Source organism: Littorina saxatilis, linkage group LG8 (genome assembly GCF_037325665.1).
Source record: "Littorina saxatilis isolate snail1 linkage group LG8, US_GU_Lsax_2.0, whole genome shotgun sequence".
In the NCBI taxonomy this organism is placed as follows: domain Eukaryota; kingdom Metazoa; phylum Mollusca; class Gastropoda; order Littorinimorpha; family Littorinidae; genus Littorina; species Littorina saxatilis.
The window spans coordinates 48,572,988-48,600,411 of record NC_090252.1 but is presented as its reverse complement, the minus strand read 5'-3'; the positions used below and the strand labels follow the sequence as shown (position 1 = coordinate 48,600,411).

At 42.2% G+C, this 27,424-nt stretch overlaps 1 long non-coding RNA gene across 1 annotated transcript in view; it reads right to left on the bottom strand.

Moving 5' to 3' along the window:
- Window positions 1-24,897: 24,897 nt before the first annotated feature.
- The window catches only part of LOC138973748 (uncharacterized), a 6,077-nt gene continuing 3,550 nt past the window's right edge, over window positions 24,898-27,424 (bottom strand). The window contains exon 3 of the long non-coding RNA XR_011458139.1: window positions 24,898-25,017. This is a non-coding gene — a long non-coding RNA (uncharacterized lncRNA). The remainder of the gene's footprint in view (window positions 25,018-27,424) is intronic.

Genomic DNA, 27,424 nt, shown 5'->3' with positions numbered 1-27,424 from the left:
GGACGGAGAAAAAAATGTCTCTATCAGGAAAGGAGAAAGAGGACAGTTGGGTGAACAGAGCAGAAATATCGAAGTTCTAAGTAGGAATGACATTTTTAGGATTACGTTCAGTGTATAAATTGGAACAGAGCGATATGTCTAAGTGAAAAAGCAACTTTAAAAGAAAAACTAGAAAAGAAAGTAAATATAAACAATATGGAAAACTCGCAAAGAACCAACAGAAAGGAGAACAGCAACAATGAAGTACGATCACAAACAAAGGTGTTCATGAAAGTCAAGGGTAGAGTTGAATTTGAGCAGCAATGCGAATACATAGGTGACGAGTTCGTTTATCTCTCGCTAAATTGACCACGATGCGCACAGTAGACAATTACTTGACAAGGAGGTAACAAGTGCTCACAAACTGCTTGGCACCCGGCGTTGAAGATATTCACTCACTGGTGTTAGCCGCCTAATTGCTGTACTGTGCAAATTTCGTCTTACTGGACTTGATGAGAGTATTAGTGATTTAAAGCCGAAGGCGCCGCTTAACTTTTCAGCCTACCCCCTTCACAACCGCTCCCCCCTCCCCCATTTTATTTCTAAAAAAAAAGGGGTATTGAATTAATGCACACGTAGTTTATTCACATATCTGTGCGCAACCAATGCGTTGAAAAAAAACAATTTTCGGTTTCGGTGAAAAGAGTTTGCCTTTTTTTCACTTAATCTTTAATTAAGATTGGGTTCTGTACATTATCAAAGAGTTACTTATACATGTATGTCAAACAAAAATGGCTTGTGTTTTGGGGGGAACATGTTAGAATAGTCTCGGTGTGATATGATAGCAAGTTTGTCTTCTCAGGCTTTAATCTTCAACCGTTAAAAACTAAATCCCAATCGCCCGCAGTCATAACTGTGAAAAGCATAAGTGACAGGCCTTGTGTGCACTCCATGGCGTCATAGAAAGGTCACTCCAGTGTTCGCGTCGTCATGACAACAAGGTGCAACATGTTACCAGACAGCTTGACAAGTATTATAGAGGCAACGTAATACAAGATGTGATCTTAGACCCTTAGAAATTAAGACTCAGCTACTCGCAGTCACATAGCATCTCATTACTGACGGGCTGTTTCGGACACTACAGCGTCATAAAATGTAAGTAGAGGTTACATGCCGAGTCTCAGTGATTATTAAAAATAATGGTCGAAGTTAACGGATCATGAAAAATGCGAGCTTTAGCGAGCTTTTTCATGACCGCGAACTGAGACCATTATTTTTTATAATCACTGAGACGAGGTGTGTAACCTCTTTATTCCTCCTTTCTTCAGTTATTCAAAGAAAAGAGGAGTTTTTTTGCGAAAGTTTGATCGAATCCTATTCTCTCAACCAGTCAACCTGCGCAGGCGATCGATTAATGCGCGGTTGTATAGTTCCGTGCAAATCATTCCATTCTGTTAACACTTCTTGTCAGTTTTCCTATTTTGGGCTAAAATCAAGTACACAGATATGCTGTTATTCTGTTGTGGCGGCAAAGGCAGATATTGTGTGTTCTGTATATGTTTTGGTATCGCTTAGGATAATGTTTTTTCGTCAAATGGAACTAGCAGACGAACTTTTGCACCCGTGTTTCAACGTTAAAAACTGTATCAAGTTCAGTTTTCTGGGGAAAATAGTGTATGAAACCCCTTTATGTTGTTTAAATTGATGAGATGTATGCATTTGGTTGCGTGTGATCTGTTTATTAAATGAAATATTGTTGAAAACTGACCGTCGGATTGCAGTCTGTTGTCGAAGGAATTGAGTGAAAAGAAGGGGAACTACTCTTGTCGCTAGACAAAGTATAAGTTACTTGCCTTGCGGGAAATTGCTTGTGATGAACGGTTTGAGCACGGCAGATCTAGATTCAGAAAACAACCGAACTCATGGATTTTATATGAAGATTCATGTGTTCAGGCCTGTAGTTGTTAATTTAAATGCGGTATGTTTGTATTGTTTGCTCCAGAGATGTATACTTCGTACATTAGAGCGTTCGGAACTGTTCAGTCGCAAAAAGTAGTACCGAAACAGAACAACCTCTCAACCCATTGCACTATCGAGGATTCAGGCTGTTGCTGGGTCGTTATTTGTTTGGTTGCTGGGTCATTATCGAAAAATAACTACCCCTACAAGTTTACAGAAGTAAAGAAGCAGAGGGGGGAATAAACCATTATTTCACAACTTCATACCAATGTGAATTCATTGCCTGTACCGTCACAACTAACAAGAAGGTGAGAAACGTTAGACTCAGCTACTCGCAGTCATATACACTCTTATTAGTGATGGGGCTTTTTCGGACACTACGGCGTCATACAATGTAAATCGTTATTCTACAGCGTTAACAGATGTGCGTTTATTGCCTGCAGCGTTATAACGAGAAGGTGTGAAATGTTACCAGACGGCTCGACTCTTACGGAGGCAAAACGGCAGACAGCTCATTGCTCATAGGCAAGTAGGTGTTTATTGGCGAGCAGCTGAGCGTTTACAACCCTATACCTGTAACTCTTCACTTTAACGATGGGTATCAGCATATTGTATAACGTTTTTGGACAGATCTGGATGCGTCAAATTCATTGAAAGTAAAGCTTGAAATCTGATGCAGAAATGAAGAACAAAATGAAAAATAGAAACTAAGACATTAATACAAAATAACATAAAAATATTGATGTCCTTTTCTCATAAGTTTACTTCATCGTTTTTTTATTTTTTTTATTTTTATAGTTGTGTGCATGTCATCTTCAATGGTTTTGGGATATGTACAAAATTAAGCAGTTTGTAAACATGTGAAAAAGAGGGTAGGGGGAGTTCATTTGGGAATGGTGTTGGTGTGTGTGTGTGTGTGTGTGTGTGTGTGTGTGTGTAGATGGGGGGGGGGTTGTGTGGTGGTAGGTTAACAATATTAAGACTGTAACGTAAATGGTTGAAATGAGGCCTATAATTAAGGTGCTAAAACCAGCGACATCGAGAGAAGCTGAATCCAACTACAGATCGCTCGCAGTCATAAGAAATTCATTGGTGACAATTAGGGCTTTGTTCGGACACAATATAATAGACAATTACGAATACACTATTTACTATGTAATACAATCAAAGAAGCAGGAGGTATGTGTGTGTGTGTGTGTGTGTGGGGGGGGGGGTCCAGCGTGATGAGTCTCGTGGGAATGACAATCATTAAAGGGAGATTCACACAACTGTGTCAACAACACCTCTTCCTCATCTTCACAGACTGGTGACGTCAGGTCAAGCGTGACGCGTCACCATTGTCACATCCCACCCTGCCGAACCCAACCTGCCGCATCCCAGCCTACCACATCCCGCCCTGCCGCACCCGAACCTGCCGCATCCCAGCCTGCCACATCCCGACCTGTCTCACTTTCTCTCTCTTTATCTCTCTCTCTCTCTCTCTCTCTCTTTTTGTCTATCTCTCTCTCTCTCTCTTTTTTTTGTCTATCTCTCTCTCCCTCCTTTTCAGACTTGTTGAGGTCTTAAAGGGGGGGGGGGGGGGGGTCCACGGTATCATTTTCTTTATTTGGTGTTTAACGTCGTTTTCAACCACGAAGGTTATATCTCGACGAGGGAAAGGGGGAGATGGGATAGGGGAAAGGGGGGAGATGGGATAGAGCCACTTGTTAAGTGTTTCTTGTTCACAAAAGCACTAATAAAAAAATTGCTCCAGGGGCTTGCAACGTAGCACAATATAACCTTACTGGGAGAATGCAAGTTTCCAGTATAAAGGACTAAACATTTCTTACATACTGCTTGACTAAAATCTTTACAAACATTGACTATATTCTATACAAGAACCACTTAACAAGGGTAACTTAACTGTATAACGCAACATGTGCAAACAGCTTTGACTTTGATGGCCAGGGGGGTCTGCCTCCTTTGATCACCAACGGCTGACATGTAGGTGACGAGTTCGTAATCTCTCGCTAAATTGACCATGGTGCCCACAGGGCGTAGTGGACAACTCCTTGACAAGGAGGTAACAAGTGCTCACAGACTGCTTGGCACCCGGCGTTGAAGATATTCTCTCACTGGTGTTAGCCGCCTAATTGCTGTACTATGCTAATTTCGTCTTATTGGACCTGAGTAGAGTTTGAGTGAATTATAGCCGAAGGTGCCGCTTAACCGTTATAGCCCACCCCCACCCCCACCCCCATGCTCTTCACAACCCCCCCCCCCCCCCTGACCGTTTTTACCCCGATTGACTTTGATGGCCAGGGGGGTCTGCCTCCTTTGATCACCAACGGCTGACATGTAGGTGACGAGTTCGTTTATCTCTCGCTCAATTGACAACGGTGCCCGCAGGGCGTAGTGGACAATTCCTTGACAAGTAGGTAACAAGTGCTCACAGACTGCTTGGCAACCGACGTTGAAGATTATCACTCACTGGTGTTAGCCGCCTAATTGCTCTACTGTGCTCATTTCGTCTTATTGGACTTGAGAGCTTCAGTGATTTATAGCCGAAGGTGCCGCTTAAATTTTTAGACTCCCCCCTTTACACACCCCCCGCCCCCTCCTTCTTGTTTCTGAAAAAAAGGGTTTGAATTATTGCACGCGTAGTTTATTCACAGATTTGCTATTTTGGGCTAAAATCAAGTACACAGATGTGTGCAACAAACGCGTTGAAAAAAGACATATTTCGGGTTCAAAAGAGTTTGCCTTTCTTTCACTTAATCTGTAATTAAGATCGGGTTCTGTGTGTTATCAAAGAGCTTGCTAATACATGTATGTCACACAAAATAGCTCTAAAACCAAAGACATAGAGAGAAGCTGAAGTTTTCTTGTCAAGAATACAACAGTTCAATAACGAACACAGTACTTTCTATGTACTACAATCAAAGAAGGAAGGGGGTGATGGTGGTGGTGGTGGTGGTGGTGGTGGTGGTGGTGGTGGTGGGGGGTTTTGTTTGTGGGGGAAGGGGGGAGGGGGGCGTGACGAGCTCCGTGGGAATGACAAACATCACAGGTAGAGTTAGACAGCTGTGTCAACAACACCTCTTCCTCATCTTCACAGACTGGTGACGTCAGGTCAAGCGTGACGCGTCGCCATTGTCGCTCCTGGGAATGTCAAAACCACCACAGACACGCATCGTTGCCTTAGTTACATGTCATCGTCTCCTCCTCGGTTGTGGAGTCAGCTATCACAAACACACAAATAAACAAACAAACAAACAAACAAACAAACAAACACAAATGAAAACAGACAGCCAGAAAGAAAGAGAGACAGACAGATAGAACGAAAGAAAGAACAAAAAAAACCAACAACAGTAAAAGCAAGAAGACAGACAAGCAAACAGAAGAAAGAAAGTAAGAAAGAATCAGACAAGAAATAAACATATTTTAGATATTAATGTCAGCAAATATTTTTGTTTTTGTTTTTTGCTTACTATATATACTAATATATTTGAAGGCGCAAAACAAATGATGGTAATTGTTCGTGTGTTCACCATTATAGCTAATCACGATTTGTCTGTTGTGCATTGTGTTTGTCCACTCAAGAATCGATAGATCGATGTTCTAGTAAATTTTCCGTTCTGTCAATGAAACGTCCTCTAAATGTAATATGTACATGAAATCTTTCTTGTTGTTTTGATTAGCAAATAAAAACACTTTGAACAAACGCATACACAAAAATAATTTCATATGATATTCCATAAGCTGATACCAAGCTTGTTACTGCTTTCTTACATAATTATATATACGTGTATTGTATAAAGTGAAGGTATGTGACTAAAACACCATGACTCATGTCCAAGCCTTCTTATCGGCCAGAAATACTGTTTGCACCACCACCACCACCACCACTAACACAAATACAAACACAATCAAACATGCAAGCACACGGTAAATCCAAACAACAAAGAGACTGTCCACAACCCACAACTTACCTTTCTTGTTTTTTGATTAAGCACACGGTAAGTTTTATCTGAGATCAAGTCTCATATTATATCCTTATTCAGTTTTGATCTCTAACACAAAAGCACACTATAGTGTCGTCTGTACCTCCGCTATCAACATAAACCAGCAAGCTATATTATCGTCAGTCTTCACGCATGTGGGGATTATCTCAGTGACAGTGTTGCATGTTCAAAGATGTGTCAGCTTTTCTGTGATGAACTTTACAACACCCCAATCTTCATCCCTCAGACAACAGGATAACGTTGTCTAACGTCCACCAAGGCATCAGGGGCTTATTAGGCACATGATCTGTATTGCGATAATGCAGGATTATCAGAGGACCCCCTCCCCCCCCCTCTCCCTTTCAAGACCCCTTTTTTTACTGAGACGTCCCGCTTTCTAAGACCTTGTTTTTACTGAGACGTCCCGCTTTCTAAGACCTTGTTTTTACTGAGACGTCCCGCTTTCTAAGACCTTGGTTTTACTGAGACGTCCCGCTTTCTAAGACCTTGTTTTTACTGAGACGTCCCGCTTTCTAAGACCTTGCTTTTTACTGAGACGTCCCGCTTTCTAAGACCTTGGTTTTACTGAGACGTCCCGCTTTCTAAGACCTTGTTTTTACTGAGACGTCCCGCTTTCTAAGACCTTGTTTTTACTGAGACGTCCCGCTTTCTAAGACCTTGGTTTTTACTGAGACGTCCCGCTTTCTAAGACCTTGCTTTTTACTGAGACGTCCCGCTTTCGAAGACCTTGTTTTTACTGAGACGTCCCGCTTTCGAAGACCTTGTTTTTACTGAGACGTCCCGCTTTCTAAGACCTTGTTTTTACTGAGACGTCCCGCTTTCTAAGACCTTGTTTTTACTGAGACGTCCCGCTTTCTAAGACCTTGGTTTTACTGAGACGTCCCGCTTTCTAAGACCTTGCTTTTTACTGAGACGTCCCGCTTTCTAAGACCTTGGTTTTACTGAGACGTCCCGCTTTCTAAGACCTTGTTTTTACTGAGACGTCCCGCTTTCTAAGACCTTGTTTTTTACTGACACGTCCCGCTTTCTGAGACCTTGATTTTACTGAGACGTCCCGCTTTGTAAGACCTTGCTTTTACTGAGACGTCCCGCTTTGTAAGACCTTGGTTTTACTGAGACGTCCCGCTTTCTAAGACCTTAGTTTTACTGAGACGTCCCGCTTTTAATACCTTGGTTTTACTGAGACGTCCCGCTTTCTAAGACCTTGCTTTTTACTAAGACGTCCCGCTTTCTAAGACCTTGGTTTTACTGAGACGTCCCACTTTGTAAGACCTAATATATCACATGACTTGAGATTCCGTGTGTAGTTGACGACATGTGTTAGCACAAATCATTAACAGTTTGAAGACACTGCGTTAACGAGTTACTTAAATGTACAATTTTGTGTCTCATTACCCGCTAAAACGGCTTCAAAAACTGTCTCTTATGCCTTCTGAGAGGATTGACACCTACACCGCTCAGCATGCCTTAGCGTCCATGTTAGACAAGATATGTGAACAAAATTGACTGTTTTGGTAGCAGATGTGATTGTTCTGTCTAATGAAATGCTATACATGTTTCGATTTAGTTATTCTGATTTTTGTGTCGATTTTATCGCGGGAACCCTGATTTTGCAAGTTAGTGACCACAAACTATGATGGGCGCAGTGTTTTTTTGTCCACCGGACCGTGATAGGAGGAAGGCTCAATAGCTGTGGAGGCAAGCCACATCGGAATGAGGACACAACGGTGACCGAAGAGCAGAGCCATTCACAGGAGTCCTTGTGTAGAGCTCCAATCAGACTGCTGAATTCAGGGGGTGTGGGGCGGGATGGGGGAGGAGCTTACCCGACTGACCATGTAGATAAGTGGTTGTGCCCGCTTACCCTGTAGGGGGAATGCGTGTAGATAAAAGGCCAACTGATGGTTTCGGAATCATAGGGGTCGGGGTCCTATCACGGTCGGGCTTGCTTGGTCTTGCCCCCTTTTTTTTTTTAAAGCGTATCATCAACTCACGTCCCTAAAAGGAAAATTTCCTGTGAGGACGTAAAGGACCCCTAGATTCGGAATCATCATTCGCATTTGAGTCTGTCGAAGAAGAAACGTGTTTTGAGCTTCACAAACGATCAGACTTTTGTTAATTTGAATACTGCTTGAGTTGTATTCGACATTCGCAGTAACTTGATTGCTTGGATTACTGTGATTAACTGACGTGGATATTTACTTTTGCCTTGGACTCGAAAGTGCTGTAAAGGAAGAACTTCTCCGCTGTCGAGTGTAAAGGACTACTTGTATTTCATTATGGATAGGGTAAGTCTTGTAGTTGAAGTTATTATTGCTGCTATTGCGATAATGATGTGCGTTTGTGTGTGTGTGTGTGTGTGTGTGTGTGTGTGTGTGTGTGTGTGTGTGTGTGTGTATGTTTGCATGCTATGATGTAAACTATGTGTGTAATCATGACAAAATGATGTTGCATTTGCTTTGATGTTATTACCACAATCTTGCCAAAACAAACAAGAATGCTATGTTACTGGAACTTTTCATTTATGGCAAAACAACACTTTTTTCTCCGATCGCAAAACGCAATAACTGACTGTGCGTGTGTGTCTTCTGTGCATTTATTATTATTGTAATGAGATCCACTCTCTTCAAATATTGGCGCTCCAAGTCTTCTTCTTTTCTTTTTACATTATGCTTATTTCTCTTCTTCCGTGCCTGTTTCCCATCTTCTGTATTACCACCCCCTCCTTTTTATATTTAGTCAAGTTTTGACTAAATATTTTAACATCGAGGGGGAATACACACACACACAGACACAGACACACACACACACGCACACACGCACATACACCACGACCCTCGTTTCGATTCCCCCTCGATGTTAAAATATTTAGTCAAAACTTGACTAAATATAAAAAAGGAGCACTGTCTGATTACGTCATCAGACTAAGATGTATAATACACTTTTCACAAGAACTGTTTGATTGATTGATTGAGAACTTAATAAGCAACAGTTACAGAGGTCAAAACGAATAAAGCGTATACATGTACGACCTTTATACTCAACCAAAAGGTGATTAAGTCACTTTTTTGTGGCGTTTTGAAAGGCTGTTACTGGTTTTAGTCGTTTTTAGCAGAAGCGTTTGGATAATTCAGGCAAGGAATGGTCTGTCTGAAGGTCGTATGTATTTATAATTGGTTTCCGCAGGCTGTAAATTCCAAAGAGTGCTATCGCGACCAAATCATAGTTCCACCTACGACGTTTATTGGGGATTTAGAGCTGCCCACCTACAAACACTTCCTGTCAGTATCTCAAGTTGCAAGTCACATAGGCAGCCCAGGTTTACCATGACATGTCATGCATTTGGCCTGGATAAACAGCGGAAATGCTTGTACGTGGTTTATGCAGACCTCTATTTATTTGGAGTATGCTTTGTGCCGGAGTGCATCAATGTCTTAATCAATATATAGCACACAAATCATCCATTCTTGTTTATAAAACAGTATTTGTGATGATTACAAAAGTTACATAAACATGCAGAGAAACGAACACTGTTTCCAAAGACACTAATCATTGTCATTGGGCAATAGAAACAAGGAAATATTTCATTTTAGATGTCGAACTTTCAGATGGCTCTCCTGTAAAATTAGCTGAAACTGCGTTACGATGTTTATGGCATTATGCGGTCAGCCCTCGCTGAACGTCCGTCAAACATCACTCTCACACAATTTCTGAAATATCTTTGAATAGAAGGCCTTATCGAGCAAGTTAACCGACGTGAAGATGCATGTCACAGTTTTCTGCAATAGCGCTTTCCTTTAACGTTGTTTTGGGTATCTTAGAAAAGAATAATCGACCCCGAAAACTTTCGAATCGAAGCTGCTTATAGCAGACGGGCGCTGTGGTCTCACACTTTCACATATATATATCTTTCAATATAATTCCTTATTCGACAAGTTGTCGGGCAGACAGCTGTACCTCATATTTATTTCCACTACTACACTCATACATCTGCTTTGTAGTGTATTAGTGAAGGACAATCGATCCGAAAATTTTCGAATCGACAGAGGAAAAATGGTGTCTGGCCGGCCGTGTGCTGAAGGTCCGACCACTAGCGGCTCTGTTCGCGGTCTAGACTCACACACTTTCACAAATATCTTTCGATAGAATTCGTTATTCAACAAGTTATCAGACAGACAGCTGTATGTCACGGTTATCTACACATGCGCTCAGCTCTTATTGTTAAATTGCATCGGATTAAAGAACTATGGACCAGAAAAGTATCGAATCGAAGGATGTTTCGCTCTGGCCGGTGGAACAGTCGCGCATGCGCATTGAACCTCCACAGTCACGAGGCACATGAAAATTAGTAATTAACGCGTGAAAATTACTAATTTTTAGTTTTGGCACTAGTAAGCCGTCAGGAGGCGAGCCAAAACTGAAAATTAGACATTAACACTTGAAAATTAGTAATTAACACGTGAACATTAGTAATTAACAATTTTCACGTCATAATTGTAATTTTCTCGTGAAAATTAGTCACTTTCACGTGTTAAAATTTTTAGTTTTGGCGCTAGTAAGCCGTCATACAGCTGTGACCATTGTCCAGTATTGAGTACCCAACGCTGCTGCAGTGAGCATGTCGTAACCTGGCTTGCATGGACATACGGCGTTGTAGCTGTAGTCCGTTGTAGGCAGATGTCGAGTTGCACGGTGCGTTTTGACGAAAATGTAACGTACTTGTTGTGTCTTCTGCAGTATCTGTAGGAATTGAAATACGTACCGTTGACCATACCGCAACACGGTGGCCTAGTGGTAAGGCGTCCGCCCAGTGAGTGGGAGGTCGTGGGTTCGAATCCCGGCCGGGTCATACCTAAGACTTTAAATTTGGCAATCTAGTGGCTGCTCCGCCTGGCGTCTGGCATTATGGGGTTAGTGCTAGGACTGGTTGGTCCTGTGTCAGAATAATGTGACTGGGTGAGACATGAAGCCTGTGCTGCGACTTCTGTCTTGTGTGTGGCGCACGTTAAATGTCAAAGCAGCACCGCCCTGATATCACCCTTCGTGGTGAACTGGGCGTTAATCAAACAAACAAACAAACCGTTGACCATTGTCATAGAGTCGGACTGGGTGAGTTTGGAAAAAGTGTTTTCGCATGCCCGTGCGTGCGTTCTTGCGTGCCTTGCCTGCAGTCCATCAGTGTGTATTGGACAGAATTAGATCCTATGTTCTCTAGCTGTCTTGATTTGTCTTGTTGTTCTTCTTGTTGTTGTCGTTAATTTTGTGTGTGTGCCTTTTTTCTCTCAATTTTCAGAGAAAGTGCTGTGACTGTCACTGTGATGGCGCTGTTGGACTGTGATGGCGCTGTTGGACTAACCAAAGCAACTGTGGATTTTTGAAATACCGGACTGCCTGCTTTACCTTACTGGCGTAAGTTGACTGATATTTTTTAATTAGATTTCCAGTTACCTGTGTAAGGGAGAGTTACTGGTTCCGTACCACTTAAGAAAAAACTCATCTGCGTCACAAGCATGATATCCCATAGCACTGCTATTTGCACCTTGCATAGTGCCAATGTGGTTCTACCTTATAGTATGTTTATGGTACACACAATAGACACCACACAATGTTGTTCTTTTCCTTCGAAAGGTACGAATCAAGAGACTGGGTCTTCAATAAGTACCACCAGGTCACTGGATTCATACCACCGGTACTATAACAATAACCAGCAGGTACGATAGGCATGACCTGTTTTATTCAAATATAAACAATACAACAAAACCGTTTCAGTCCAAAATTTGCAGCACACAGCATGGCAACACTTACGCAAAATCAGGCTATTCACTTTCAAATCACTGTTTTGACAGTCAAGTGTCTATTCACTGGAATCATCACAATGGTGGCAAATGTAAGTGAAACCATCACTTGATGTCGTGTACCCATTGGTGACACAAAACACACGCAATCCATTTGTCTCTGTGTTTGCTTGCTGAAAACCGTTCACAACAAACACACACATTTATATGTAGTCGTGCATATCGTACCTCGAGTTATCTGAATCGTACCACCGGTACCATACAGTTGACCAAGAATGGTACGATACACGTTACTGTATAGTCATAAATCAAACGACTAGAGGAATACGTACCGGCTTCGCCGGGTGAATCGCGAGACAGAGTATGCAGCGTGGCGGTTCGCCGGCTTAGAGCACGTGTTGACAATTTTCATCCACCAGTTTGTCACGTGCCCGGGGTCCACCTGAATATGCCTACCAAATTTGATGCCGAATATTTACGATGGGAGGGGTAGTATATATATTAGTGGCAATATTTTGAAGATGGGAGGGATTTTGTACACGAATTGCAATACTTAGATGTACTACCTGTGCAGAAAAGCGCTGTGCAGAAAAGCGCTGCTTTTGTGTGGCGGAAGTGAAAGAAGTGAAGAAGTAGAGCCGAACAAAAAAGTGTTTATTATCGTAATTCGTATCGCGAAACAGAGTATTTATTCACCGCGGTTCACCGCAACGCAAACTCTCACACACACACACACACACACACACACACACACACACACACACACACACACACCACACAACACCACACCACACCACACCACACCACACACACACACACACACACACACACACACACACACACACACACACAAAGAAGCCGTATATATAGAGAGAGAGAGAGAGAGAGAGAGAGAGAGATAGAGAGAGAGATAGAGATAGATGACAGTGGATTTTTCGCGTGGCTATAAATAGATTCGACCTTTGCACTTTTACAGTCTTTCTTTCTTTATTTGGTGTTTAACGTCGTTTTCAACCACGAAGGTTATATCGCGACGAAGGAAAGGGGGGAGATGGGATAGGGGAAAGGGGGGAGATGGGATAGAGCCACTTGGTAAGTGTTTCTTGTTCACAAAAGCACTAATCAAAAAATTGCTCCAGGGGCTTGCAACGTAGTACAATATATGACCTTACTGGGAGAATGCAAGTTTCCAGTACAAAGGACTAAACATTTCTTACATACTGCTTGACTAAAATCTTTACAAACATTGACTATATTCTATACAAGAACCACTTAACAAGGGTTAAAGGAGAAACAGAATCCGTCAGTCGCCTCATACGACATGCGGGGTGCAGAGAAATAAGGATGTGGAAAAGAAGACTTTTGGTAAGTGAAATAAAGGTGATGGATCCAGTCAGGTAGAAATAAGACAACAAGAAAAGAATTGGAAAACTGCAGGGAATAGTAGGGAGAGTTTTCTTGGAAGGAAATATAGGTGAAAGGACTGGTAAGGCAGAAATAAGACAAAAGAAGAGAAGAAACAGAACCGTTAGTCGCCTCTTACGACATGCTGGTTAGCATCGGGTAAATTCTTTCTAGTCCCAACCAATATGGGACTCCCCCTAACCCGCGGGGGGTACTTTTACAGTGAAGACAACGGGTGTAAGGAAAGCGTTGTGGACAGTGACCATCTAAAAATAGTAACGGGAATATCTGAAGCAGCTTGTCATACCGTAGCATTCTGATCAGTCATCGCTCAACGGCTATCGCCAGTTATCTCAGAGAATGAGTCGTACTCATTTTGACCTGAGTTGAGGATGATACCGTAGCTGTGATCGGAAGATCAAACTTCAGATTTTGAAGAAGCTCTTTCTCATTCAGTATTCTTGCAAATACCGTACGTGATTGACGCCACACGAAGGAAGGGAGATAAACGCGCAAAACACTGGAGAAGATAAGGAAGAGTTACTGGGAATGGATCTGAATGAATGAACAGAAACACCAAAATCGGTTCACCGCGCCGCGCTTAGAGCACGTGTTCAAAATTTTCATCGACCAGATTGTGTCCGGGGTCTACCTGAATATGCCCACCAAATTTGAAGCAGATCCATCGAGAATTTGGCCGTGCATCACGAACACACAGACAGACAGACAGACACACACACACACACACAGACAGACAGACACACACACACACACACACACACACACACACACACACACACACACACACACATACACACACAAGCCGTATATAGATATAAAATAATATATAGAAGCCATACACACGGTGAGGCTGAGACTGTTTGCTCTACACTTGGCTGGATCGCAGGTCAGTCATTAAACTTTGTGACAAAACAAGATTGCATCTAATCTTTGCGTATTCAGATACAGTGTCACCCAAAACACAATTATGTAAAATAACATCAAAAAGCGTTAAAAATTGATTCTTTTTCACCTAGCCGCCGCATGGTGTTGATCCGCCGTTTTCGTTCCAGCGAGTTGATTCCCTTAGACTACCCTAGCTAGTCATTGGCTCCGTATCATCACCCGTTTTCTGGGAAAACGAAGGCAATACATTAAATCACCAAAAGAATAGATGCTTTCACCAAAAGAATTGCTTAGTTAGCAAAAGATATTCCAACAAAAAATCGGATGTTTCCACCCACAAAATAGATGCTTCTAGCAAAAAAACCGATTGATTCTACCAAAAAAAAGAAATGAGACTTGCAAAAGAATTCTCAACAAAAAAACGAATTATTCTAACAACAAAATAGCTACTGTCTGTAGTCTTCGTTGTAGTGTACACTTTCCATCTGCCATCCTGTAAGAAAAACAGATTTTATTTTTTTTTTAATCTGAGTAACTTGTCATAATTATGAGAAAAAAAATTGGTACTTTAATTCTTTGTCACTCAAGCCATCTTTTCTTTTGGTGAAAGCATCTATTTTTTTGGTAGAACCATCTCTTCTTTTGGTTCATTAAACGGGTGCTGAAAACGAGTGGTACAATTCCCATAACCGGTACGGAACCAGTAACTCTCCCTTACTCCTGTAGCTGTACACCTAGCTGGAATGCTCCTCTAACATACAAGGATCAACAGAGCGACTAGAATGTGCTTGCTGTACGTAGGCCTAGGCTGAATTTACTCCATGTGCAAGTATTAGGACAACATGAAAACAAGGAAAATTGTCTATCAGTGTTTAAAACACAAAATACATCACATTATATTGAATAAGAATTAAGAATTGCATTTTCTTTTAAAGCATTTAACCTTCACCGAGTCACGCTTTGGACTATACAGTCCGTATAATGTGGGTCGTGCACGACCCATACTTTCCAAAGAAGGATTCAACGTAAAACGTATGGGTCGTAAACGACCGACACCATCCGAATAGGAAAAAACGTTTTGCCGCCTCTTGCAGAGTATGAGTCGTACACGACCCACGCCATCCGAATAAGGATAAACAGTATTTAAATTCCTTACGTAATTTCACATGGGTCGTCAACGACCTACATCATCCGGACTGTGTAGTTCAAATGACGTCATCGGTTATTTGTTTGTTTACAAATTACAAAGATAATCTTTGAAAAGTTGGGCAATAGGAAGGTCGTATGGTGATTGGAGATTACATGAAGTCTCATTTAAAAACTAGGAATAGTTTGAGAGATAAAGACGATTGTGTGAGGCTCTAGGTCGTCCACGATCCACGAGGCACGCTGAAGGTTAAGACAACCATAATCAATTAAGCCTGTTGCCTGAGAATTTTAAAAAATGGTAACATCCTTCGGGTTCTTTTTTCTCCGTTGCCCATCATTCTCATCTCGTCCGTTGAATCATTCTTGACTTACTGTCTTGTTTCAGTACAGCAATGGAGCAGTTCCCAGACGAAATCCTCTTGAAGATCGCGGGCGAGCTGACAGCGGAAGAACTCCTCGACACGATGCAAGCTGGTCCGCGACTGAGGCGGGTCTTCTCCGACCGCTCTCTATGGGAGTCCGGCAGCTTCAAGTTCCCCTACTTCAGGGACAGGGTCCCCTCCGCCCAGAAAGCCATCATCGAGCTCTTCGGCCATCACTTCAGGACGCTGGAGCTAGTGTTCAATGCGGGAGGCCTGGACGCCCAGATGTTTCACACTCTCTCCTTCACAGCTTCCTTCGTCCAGCTCAACCACCTCGCTGTCACGCTGAAGGACTCTGCAGTCCCGTGTCGAGGTCGGCTCATCAAGACTTCCGGTTTTCAGGTCGTCCTGGACGTCTTGAAGAAGGCTTCCCAGCTCAAGAGTCTGACCATAACGCACTGGCCTACCAGTCTTCTGGGGTTTGACAATTGTGGCGTTCCTGTGCCGCAAAATCTGTGCCCTTCGCTGGTAGTGTTAGATGTCAGGTTGCTTAATACCACCATGCTTGGGACTCCTTCTTCGGCGGATGTAGTGACGTTCATCTCCAACTTTCACAGTTTCAAACACTTGAAGGTCAAAGGAGGGATGCTGGGGGAGGAGTTGATCCACACTTTGGCAGCAGATGGTCGGCTAGAGAGTCTGACTGTGCACATTGGCTCGTACAGCCGAGCTCCCCCTCTCGTGTCTGGTGAAGCGTGGAACACTCTGACCTCAGAGCTCCCACAACTCGACGTGCAGCTCTTCCTTACAGTCAACACCAAAAGCTGTCCTTTCCATGATCTCTCCGCGTATTTCTTGCGACCTGAAGCCCCGGTGGTCAAAGTCAGCATCAACGCCTATGCCATGCCTGACGTTCAGACCATTCTCAGGTGTCTTGCAGCTTACTCCAAAACCCTCAAGTCCGTTCGCTTTGTCGAACACCACAAGAAAGAAATGCACCCTGGTAGGCTGAGACACATCTTCACTCAGCTACGAGATTTCATGTCCACTTTGCCAGATAAACACGCGTTGCAGAAAATCGTCTTTGAGGTCTGCGTGGAACACTTTGATCCTATGCAGTCACATTTTGACCACGTCATTCCAGAGCCGTTGTACACTGCGATTCAAAAGCGGAAAGTTTACTGGATCCATTGCTCTGACAGAAAGACGCTGCTCACAGGGACGAGGTTTGAGTAGAGTTGACATGTTGCTTGTCTGTATCCTGGAAAAGTCCAACATATATGACTAAAACTGAGATCGAGCTGTGTGGGAAGAATCTCGCTTTCTTTGACTGAACTAATATGTCGTCAGCAGACATTTAACTATTTCCCAGCAACTTGGTATTGATACAACGTCGCTGGATATCTTAATTGTTCCCATTAACTTGGACAAGATAAGAGTACAGACCAATGTAAGATTCTAAAGATACGTTTGTCACATCAGAACGGGAAACAAAACAAAACGAATCATCTTTGAGACACCTGTTTATTAACTTTATGTTATCATACGCCGGGATGATTTAGATGATTTTAACACTAATGTATTGTATATTTATTCACGAAGAGGGACTCTATGAACTGGGGTAACATTTACTCCTCGGTACATTTATTTATACATGTACGGGGTTGATGGAATTCGTTTTACACAGAATGTTTGTTGTTGTTTGTTCTGGTGGTGTGACCTTGTTTTTAGTTGTTTTTTTGTTATACGATCAGAATATTTATTGTGTGTTTATTTATTCAACAGCATCTTAATAATATTGCAATAAATCAGGGTGTTTTAGACTGCAGATGATGTCTTGACAGTGACACACCGTCGGGGCTTTTAATGCAAGGGACGTTACTCTCTACTGATCATATTTTTAATGGTGTTCATTGGATTGCTCCCCCCTCTCTCTCTCACCCTCTTTCTCGCTCTCTCTCTCTCTTTTTCTCGCTCTCTCCCTCTCACTATCTCTCTCTCTCTTCCCTACCCCCTCTCTCTCTCTCACTCTCTCTCTCTCGCTCTCTCTCTCTCTCTCTAGATCTCTCGCTCTCTCTCTCTCCCTCTCACTATCTCTCTCTCTTCCCTACCCCCTCTCTCTCTCTCTCGATCTCTCTCGCTCTCTCTCTCTCTCCCTCTCACTATCTCTCTCTCCCCTACTCTCTCTCTCTCCTACCCTCTCTCTCTCTCCTTCTCTCTCTCTCTCTCCTCTCTCTCTCTCTCTCTCTCTCTCTCTCTCTCTCTCTCTCTCTCTCTCTCTCTCTCTCTCTCTCTCTCTCTCTCTCTCTCTCTCTCTCTCTCTCTCAGTCTCACTCTCTTTTAGCTGCGTTATGCAACTTACAAAAAAGCGTGTTCCGTGTGTACTGTGTGTAATCATTGATTGCATTTCTTTGCCAGTGTGATAACTGGCCTTGACCGGTCTGCATTTATTAGAGATCGCGGAATATTTTATTGAATCTACTACCGGTAATATATTGATGTGATCGAGTAGTCCATATCTTTGATGGGCTGCTGCGTTGAAGTTTTATCCTGACTTGTTGGGGGAAGAAAAGAAGAAAAAAACAGCACATGAATTGTATTTATAACCCGTGAATATTTGATTATTTATTTGTCTACACATTTGTGAATATCAATTTGTGAATGGTTCGTGTTTTTTGTGGAATTAAAATTTACCGTTCTAAAACTTTGCCAACAAATTATTGCAACAATTTTTGCACGCTAAGAAAAGCATTAAAACGCAATTTATTTTAGTTGAACGTTATATGCCCTAAAAGGTAATTATGTCAGCTGTACATATCATTAGTCCGATTGATGGTAATTTGTATAGGCATCCCGTGACAGCCTGTCAAACAAAGTCACCCCTAAAATCGACTTAACAAAAACCATAGCCCCGTATTTTAAAATCTGCAAAAAATCAGAATATGCACAAACCAAACATTTCTGACAACCATTGGAAAGGCCATTCAATATTCTGTTCACTGAGAACATTTTGTTTTATGCACCTGACTTCTCTAGTCTTTATGTAGCCTTTTGTCAAAGGCGGTAGGTGTCAACCGTTTCAGAGGCCCAAAAAGGCACGTTTTGCGGCCATTTTTGAGGGGGTCCTCCACCCAAAGAGCCATATCTGCTCAAGTTCTCATAATGATTTGCTTTGGGAAGTTCAGAAGTTATGACCAATAGGCTGACCAAAATGTACGTGTGTTGCGTTTTGCGAATGTGTATACTTAGCGTGTCGTATTACGTAACTTTTCCGAAAGAACTAAACAAATGTTCATATTAATTCAGGGTTTTAGGTTTAAAAAATCGTGACTTTGCATGCTAAGCAAACAATGGATGAGGCAATAGGTGCCAAAGTTTGAGGCAGATCCGAGTGCTGGTTTACATTTGCTGGAGATGGGAACACGCATGAAAAATTATCGATCACTGTCAGTGGTACTGAGTACACTACCCGTGGAGACTAACAGTCCTGGGCCTCATTCAGCTCGCGCCATATGTTAGCGTAGGTTCCTAAATGTCCTGGGCCTGTGCTTACTATCCTGTTCCGGTGTCACGAACAGAAACCTCTGCTGAACAATTCTTCTCATTGTGGTCAATGCGCATGCGCCAATCTTGGACTTAAAAAATGCGACCCTTTGACCGAACGAACGAACCATGGGTTAGGGTAAGGGTTAGGGTTAGGGTTAAGGTTAGATTGTTCACGACCTGATTAATCTCCCCATGTTAGCGCATGCGCATTGACCACAATGAGAAGGATTGTTCAGGCAGAGTTTTCAGTTCGTGACACCGGCTTGGCAGGGAGATTCAAGAGCAGAAAATAAATTATGAACAATTAAGCTGTTATAGATGTTCCAAGTTTCAATTTTACTGTGATACTTCTTGATGGTACCAGGGAACTCTTGCTTATGTGTGTGTGTGTGTGTGTGTGTGTGTGTGTGTGTGTGTGTGTGTGTATGTGTGTGTGTGTGTGTGTGTGTATAAGTCCCTTGCCTTGATGAAGTTAGATCTCAGTGCACTGTCACTTCTTGTCGGCAGATCTGATACACCCAGTGTCACTTCATTCATATAGGGCCTAGTTGCTGCCATCATTACAACTATTGATAATGCTACTTCGCGTGCTGTTGCTGCTATAACTAATATCACGACTAGAACACAGTCATAATGGTCTTTCATTTAAATCAACACTTGAACTACGGAGCCATGTAGATGCTTAGTGTATGACCTACTGGTATTCTCAAATGCTGCTCTGTTAAAAACACGAAAACATTTACATTTCAAAAATATATTTCAGATCTATACATCTCTCTCTGTCTGTCTGTCTGTCTGTCTCCCTCTCTCTCTCTCTCTCTCTCTCTCTCTCTCTCTCTCTCTCTCTCTCTCTCTCTCTCTCTCTCTCTCTCTCTCTCGCTCTCTCTCTCTTACACACACACACACAGACACACACACACACACTGACACAAACACACACACACACACACACACACAAAACACACACACACACACACACACACACAAACCGGTTCAGTTGGTACCCGCCCTAGTTGATTTGGGGTTTGGGTGTAGAGTAAATGCAAACATCCATGCTACCCGATCAAACAACCACTCAAAATGAAACCGAAGAGTGTTTTCTTCAGTTATAGAGTTAGGGGGTTCCGGTGGTTGGTGAGGGCAGGGGGGGGGGGGGGGGGGGGGTGTCTGCGAGTTCCTTAGCCACGCCAACAAAAAGACACAACACAAAGTTTTCAATAATCAAATCAAATCAAATCAAATCAAATCAAATCAAATCAAATCAAATCAAATCAAATTAAATCAAATCAAATTAAATCAAATCAAATTTTATTTTACGAGGGTTGTGGCATAAGCAATACAAATTAGCTTCTTTTCAACCAGAGAGAGACTACTCTAATCATACATACATATATATATATATATATATATAATATAAATTATACACATGTAAATCATTTACAAAAGATAAACATAAAAGTAAAAAAATTAAAAAGGCAGAAAAACAATTTACAGGACTATGTACACATTGCAGACTTTTCACGAATTCTTACGTCACGTCAATAACGGAGATGAAGGTGGGGTGGTGGTGAGGGGGAAGGGGGGGGTTGCGAGGGTGAGAGAAGAAGGAAGGATTGACTACGAACACCCACATAAGCCATCCCATAAACAAGGCGAAATAAGATGTGTTTCAACGCTGAGCGGGGATTGGAGGGGTACGTACGTAGAGGGTGCTGCCTTGTTCGGGGCTGTGGATGGGAGGGGGTGGTTGAGTGGGTGAGGTGACATCCATACCTAACTGCCAACACCATATGTTATTGCTCAATACTTGTGCTCGGATCAGGAGAGCGTGACTAGCAAAAATGAAGTACACGGGGGATAACCGGCTTTATTCCCCCCTCTGCTTCTTTACCTCTGTAAACTTGTAGAGCTAGTTATTTTTCGATAATGACCCAGCAACCAAACAAATAACGAGCCACCAACAGCCTGAATCCTCGATAGTGCAATGGGTTGAGAAGCTGTTCTGTTTCGGTACTACTTTTGCGACTGAAAAGTTCCAAACGCTCTAATGTACGAAGTATACATTTCTGGAGCAAACAATACAAACATACCGCATTTAAATTAACAACTACAGGCCTGAACACATGAATCTCCATATAAAATCCATGAGTTCGGTTGTTTTCTGAATCTAGATCTGCCGTTCACAAACCGTTCATCACAAGCAAATTCCCAAGGCAAGTAACTCATACTCTCATACACTGAGACTCGGCATGTAACCTCTACATAAACTAGTAACCTGGTGAACGCTGGTAAACACTCGATTCGGCCCGCATTTTTCCGTTTTACCACAAAGTTGTTGATTTCTGTCTGGATTAAAGGTGAGCAACTGCTTCTGCGATGACTAACTTTGTTTCGAAATGCATAACATGTTAAAGAAAGATTTGCGTTTTCCCGTATTTAAATGTTAAAATCAGAAATCGTGGTGACGAAGCCCCGGAAATGGCTGCTCGGTGGGTTTCAAATGTAGAAATGCGCTTGTTTTTACCAAAACAGCTCGTATTCAGCTTAGGTACGCGATTGTTAGTGACAAAGGAGTCGATACTTGATGCAAAGCAGTGGGGTTGAAATCATTCGTTAGAGCGTGCAGGCGAGTGGCGGTCAAATATGCGAGATGATCGCACACCGGGTTGCCGACCGTCGCAAATAGGTCAGCAGACGCATTATCCGATTTGAGGCATACATTTTTTATTATATTTAGTCAAGTTTTGACTAAATATTTTAACATCGAGGGGGAATCGAAACGAGGGTCGTGGTGTATGTGCGTGTGTGTGTGTGTCTGTGTGTCTGTGTGTGTGTGTGTGTGTGTGTGTGTGTGTGTGTGTAGAGCGATTCAGACTAAACTACTGGACCGATCTTTATGAAATTTGACATGAGAGTTCCTGGGTATGAAATCCTTGAACGTTTTTTTCATTTTTTTGATAAATGTCTTTGATGACGTCATATCCGGCTTTTCGTGAAAGTTGAGGCGGCACTGTCACGCCCTCATTTTTCAACCAAATTGGTTGAAATTTTGGTCAAGTAATCTTCGACGAAGCCCGGACTTTGGTATTGCATTTCAGCTTGGTGGCTTAAAAATAATTAATGACTTTGGTCATTAAAAATCTGAAAATTGTAAAAAAAAATAAAAATTTATAAAACGATCCCAATTTACGTTTATCTTATTCTCTATCATTTGCTGATTCCAAAAACATATAAATATGTTATATTCGGATTAAAAACAAGCTCTGAAAATTAAATATATAAAAATTATTATCAAAATTAAATTTTCGAAATCAATTTTAAAGCACTTTCATCTTATTCCTTGTCGGTTCCTGATTCCAAAAACATATAGATATGATATGTTTGGATTAAAAACACGCTCAGAAAGTTAAAACAAAGAGAGGTACAGAAAAGCGTGCTATCCTTCTTAGCGCAACTACTACCCCGCTCTTCTTGTCAATTTCACTGCCTTTGCCATGAGCGGTGGACTGACGATGCTACAAGTATACGGTCTTGCTGAAAAATGGCATTGCGTTCAGTTTCATTCTGTGAGTTCGACAGCTACTTGACTAAATATTGTATTTTCGCCTTACGCGACTTGTTATATTTAGTCAAGTTTTGACTAAATATTTTAACGTAGAGGGGGGAATCGAGACGAGGGTCGTGGTGTATGTGTGTGTGTGTTTGTGTGTGTGTGTGTGTGTGTGTGTGTGTGTGTGTGTGTGTGTGTGTGTGTGTGTGTGTCTGTCTGTCTGTCTGTCTGTGTGTGTGTGTAGAGCGATTCAGACCAAACTACTGGACCGATCTTTATGAAATTTTACATGAGAGTTCCTGGGATTAATATCCCCGAAGATTTTTTTCATTTTTTTGATAAATGTCTTTGATGACGTCATATCCGGCTTTTCGTGAAAGTTGAGGCGGCACTGTCACGCTCTCATTTTTCAACCAAATTGGTTGAAATTTTGGTCAAGTAATCTTCGACAAAGCCCGGACTTCGGTATTGCATTTCAGCTTGGAAAATGTGCTCCATGGGGTGGCGTATTTTGAGCAGGAAATATGTACGTACTTAGCAGAAGCTGGGAAAACGGAATTTTACCAGTCGCGTTTTGATATATGGGATGATGTTGTTGCCCTATTGAACAGAAACAACTCCCCTATGAGTAACAACCAATGAGAGCAATGGTTGGGATGCAGTTATCTTTTGTTACAATCAATCAATCAATCAATCAATGAGGCTTATATCGCGCATATTCCGTGGGTACAGTTCTAGGCGCTCTGCAGTGATGCTGTGTGAGATGAAATTTTATACGGCCAGTAATTGCAGCCATTTCGGCGCATATTTACCTTTCACGGCCTATTATTCCAAGTCACACGGGTATAGGTAGACAATTATTAACTGTGCCTAAGCAATTTTGCCAGGAAAGACCCTTTTGTCAATCGTGGGATCTTTAACGTGCACACCCAATGTAGTGTACACGGGGGGAGTTCGGACACTAGCAACGACGTGGGCGACGACAACGAAGATGATGGTTATAGCGATGTAAGTATATTGCAAAGTTCTTTGGTCGGCGGTGGTCGTCAGTCGGTGACCTCAGTTTTCCTTGCTCTGAAGGAACCAATCGCTGCATATAGAGCTATTGACTTGTATGCAAATGAACTCGCCCAGTTTCTGATCTAGTTTCGTAACTACAGTTGCAATCTACATTTATTTGAACTTGCGCAATCCACACAATATGTCAAATACATGTAGACGTCTATACATGTTCCCTGGCGGCGGTTTGCATGGCATAAACTCGACACGTATTGTTTACTTCTACCAGGTTTTGCCGATCGCTGTAACGTAGCTCTGTCGTTGCGTGTCTTGTTCTACAACTGGTGATTGTTGACGCTCCCAGTGTCAGTGCAGACAAAGGATATCGATTCAAATTACCCAGCAGTCACTAGATTAGCTGAATTCTTGAGTCGGTGTCACAGAAAGTGAGCTCCATGGGGTGGCGTATTTTGAGCAGGAGCTAGGATAGCGCAATTTGACCAGTCGCGTCCAGATATATGGAATGATTTGTTTGCCCTATTGAACAGAAACACCTCCCCTATGAGTAACGACATAGACCACTGGTTTTGGTGCAGTTATCTTGAGTTACTAGCAACGACGAAGGCAACGACGACGGAGATGATGGAAATAGCGATGGTCGTCAATATTGGTGGTCGTCAATCGGTGACGTCAGCTTCCCTTGGAACCAATCGCTGCATATAGGGTTATTGACTTGTGTGCAAATTAACTCGTCTAGTTGCTACTTTAGTTTCGTAACTAGAGTTGCAATGAACATATATTTGAACGTGCACAATCAACAAACGTCAAATACATCAACTCAGTACATTTTCACTGGCGGCGGTTTGCATGGCATAAACTCGACAAGTATTGTTTAACTGCTACCAGGTTTTGCCGATCGCTGTGACGTAGCTGAGTCGTTGCGTCCCTTGTTCTACAACTAGTGACTGTTGAAGCTCCCAGTGTCAGTGTAGACAAAGTGTATCGATTCAAATTACACAGGAGTCCCGTTGACAGCTCTTACTACTAATCAGATCAATTAAGAACATTTAACTAGCGCTTTTGACGACGAATTGTTCAATGGGCGGCCGAGCGTTGCTTTTGTTATATAGTGCTACAAATATCACGGACATTAAAACGACGAACATTCCGCTATGTTTGCTTTTTTCAATCGGCGGCCGAGATTGTTGTGTCTCTGTCTCATTCATCGGACATGTACATACTGGGACAGTTCTGCTCATCACTGTTGTCACCGCAGTTGTCCCATCCATCGCTCCGTCCATCACAGCGGGATGACTCTCGTATACACTTGTTGTTCGCGCACTTCCACGCGACATTTCCGCACTCTGTGGAGGATGACAGAAAGTTGTGACAGCGTGCATTTGCAAGAAATACTAAAACAAAATACACACACACAAACACACACATGCACACACACACACATACACACACAAACACACACGCACACATACACACAGTGACACACACACACGCGCGTGTGCATTCTACAGTGTGTATGTGGAGGTGAGGGGTAGGTGGGTGGGGGTATACTTGAATAAGATAGACACAATAATCAATGCAATGGTATGGTGCAGAAGGTAAGCAAGGAATAAACAAACACATACACTTATTATCAGTCTCAACGCATGCCATCCTTTCAATCGGACACTTGTTATACTTAAAGAAAGTACACCTAAAGCGCCATTGTTAAAAGTTTTCTGACAATTTCGACATTCGCTGTACTGTAATTTAGAAACACCCATAATGATATTCTCAAAACTGCTCGAAAACTATGCTAACATTGATAAAGAAAATAATTTTAATCAGCGAACGGTTTGCTTCGCCCAGCTCTCACGTAACAGGAGCCGGATTCCGTCCGTCATTATATTTAAGCAGTCGCCCAAAGATCACTTGGGTCAACCCGACGGGGTTGGGGTTGCTATCACTTTATGTGACAGTTTATAACATGATTTTTAATCTAGAGTCCTGGGGCTATTCGTTATACCGTCCTTTATCTTTTCTTTTCTTCTATTCGTTGACGGTTGTCCATATTAGAGAGAGAGAGAGAGAGAGAGAGAGAAAGAGAGAGAGAGAAAGAGAGAGAGCGAGAGAAAGAGAGAGAGAGAGACAATGAGAGAGAAAGAGAGAGATAGAGAGGGCGAGAGAGAGAAAGAGAGAGATAAAGAGAGAAAGAGAGTGGAAGCGAGAGAGAGAGAGAGAGAGAGAGAGAGAGAGAGAGAAAGAGAGAGAGAGAGAGAGCGAAAGAGAGACAGAAAGAGAAAGAGAGAGAGAGAGAGAGAAAGAGAGAGAGAGAGAGAGAGAGAGAGACACACACACACACACACACACACACACACACACACACACACACACACACACACACACAAGTTGAGTGGAAAAGATCAGCTGAAATCTCAAGTCCGTGTCACAGAAAGTGTGTTCTTTGGGCTGTCGTACTTTGAGCAGGAAATATCTAGTTACTTTGTAGAAGCAAGGACACCACAATTGGCCATGCGCGTCATGAGATATGTGTATGTGAACAAAACTAGTGAACACAAATACCTCCCCTGTGAGTAACAACACTGAGCAATGTCTTTGCTGCAATTATCGTTATGTTACTTGCAACGACTCCGGCAACGACGACGGAGATGATGGTAAAAGCGAAACATTCTCAAGTTCTCGTCGCTCTGCGGTGGTCGTCTATCGGTGACGTCAGTCTCCCTTACTCTAAAGGAATCAATCGCTGCATATAGGGTTATTGAGTTGTAAGCAAATACACTGGTGAAGCTGCTTCTTTAGTTGCGTTTATATAATTATTTGCAATTGACACTTGTAGACTTGCAAAGTCCAAACAATAATTTAGACATAGAACAAACTCAAAAATTATTGTTTTACGATTAACATGTTTTGATCGCTGTGACGTAGCTCTGTCGTTGCGTCCTTTATTCTAAAAGTGTTGACTGTCTGTGCAGAAAAAGGGTATCAATTCATATTACCCAGAAGTTACCAGCTGACACGTTGACAGCTCTTTAAATAATTCAGATTAGTTAAGGACACAACCAACATGAAAGTAGTGGATATTGAAACACACACACCACTTTGACTAGGTCATTGAAATTGGTGCTAAACATATTCAAACAAATACAGCAACAAAAACCCTGCTCCATTTGTGTTGTGGGTTTTGTTTAAATCAGCAGCCAAGATTTGCATGTGTCAAAGGGCGCGATCAAGCGTATCCGGCGGAAGTGCTAAAACTAGCCATATGACATCCTGATGACAAAGAATGTGTACGTTAGAATATGGTAACCAGTTATTAGCCATGCATGTTCAGTGCATTGTTTCTTTAATTATGTCCCGATTCTGACGTCACGGACTGACCACCACCACTGATCTACGAACTTTGCAAGGTTTCTCTTAAACAGTTAAACGCGTCGTTTGCACAGTGCGAATAATTCATATTTTATGATGCTAAAATCAACAAAAGTAATAACACGTAACGAATAGCAGTGAACAGTATGTGCTCACAGACGGCTTCCCTTTTTGTAAAGTACGCTATTTTTAATAGATAATTGCAGATTCATAAAAAAACGCACTCTTGTGGCGTTTTTGCATCATAATAATTTTAAAATCATGATTTTGAAAAAAACAACAACATATAAAAGCATGACTTATTTTTGTTCATCGCCTGTCTGTTCAAGATTACAATGCAAACAGGAAGGAAAGATAACTGAAACGAGTTTCAAAGAAATAGCA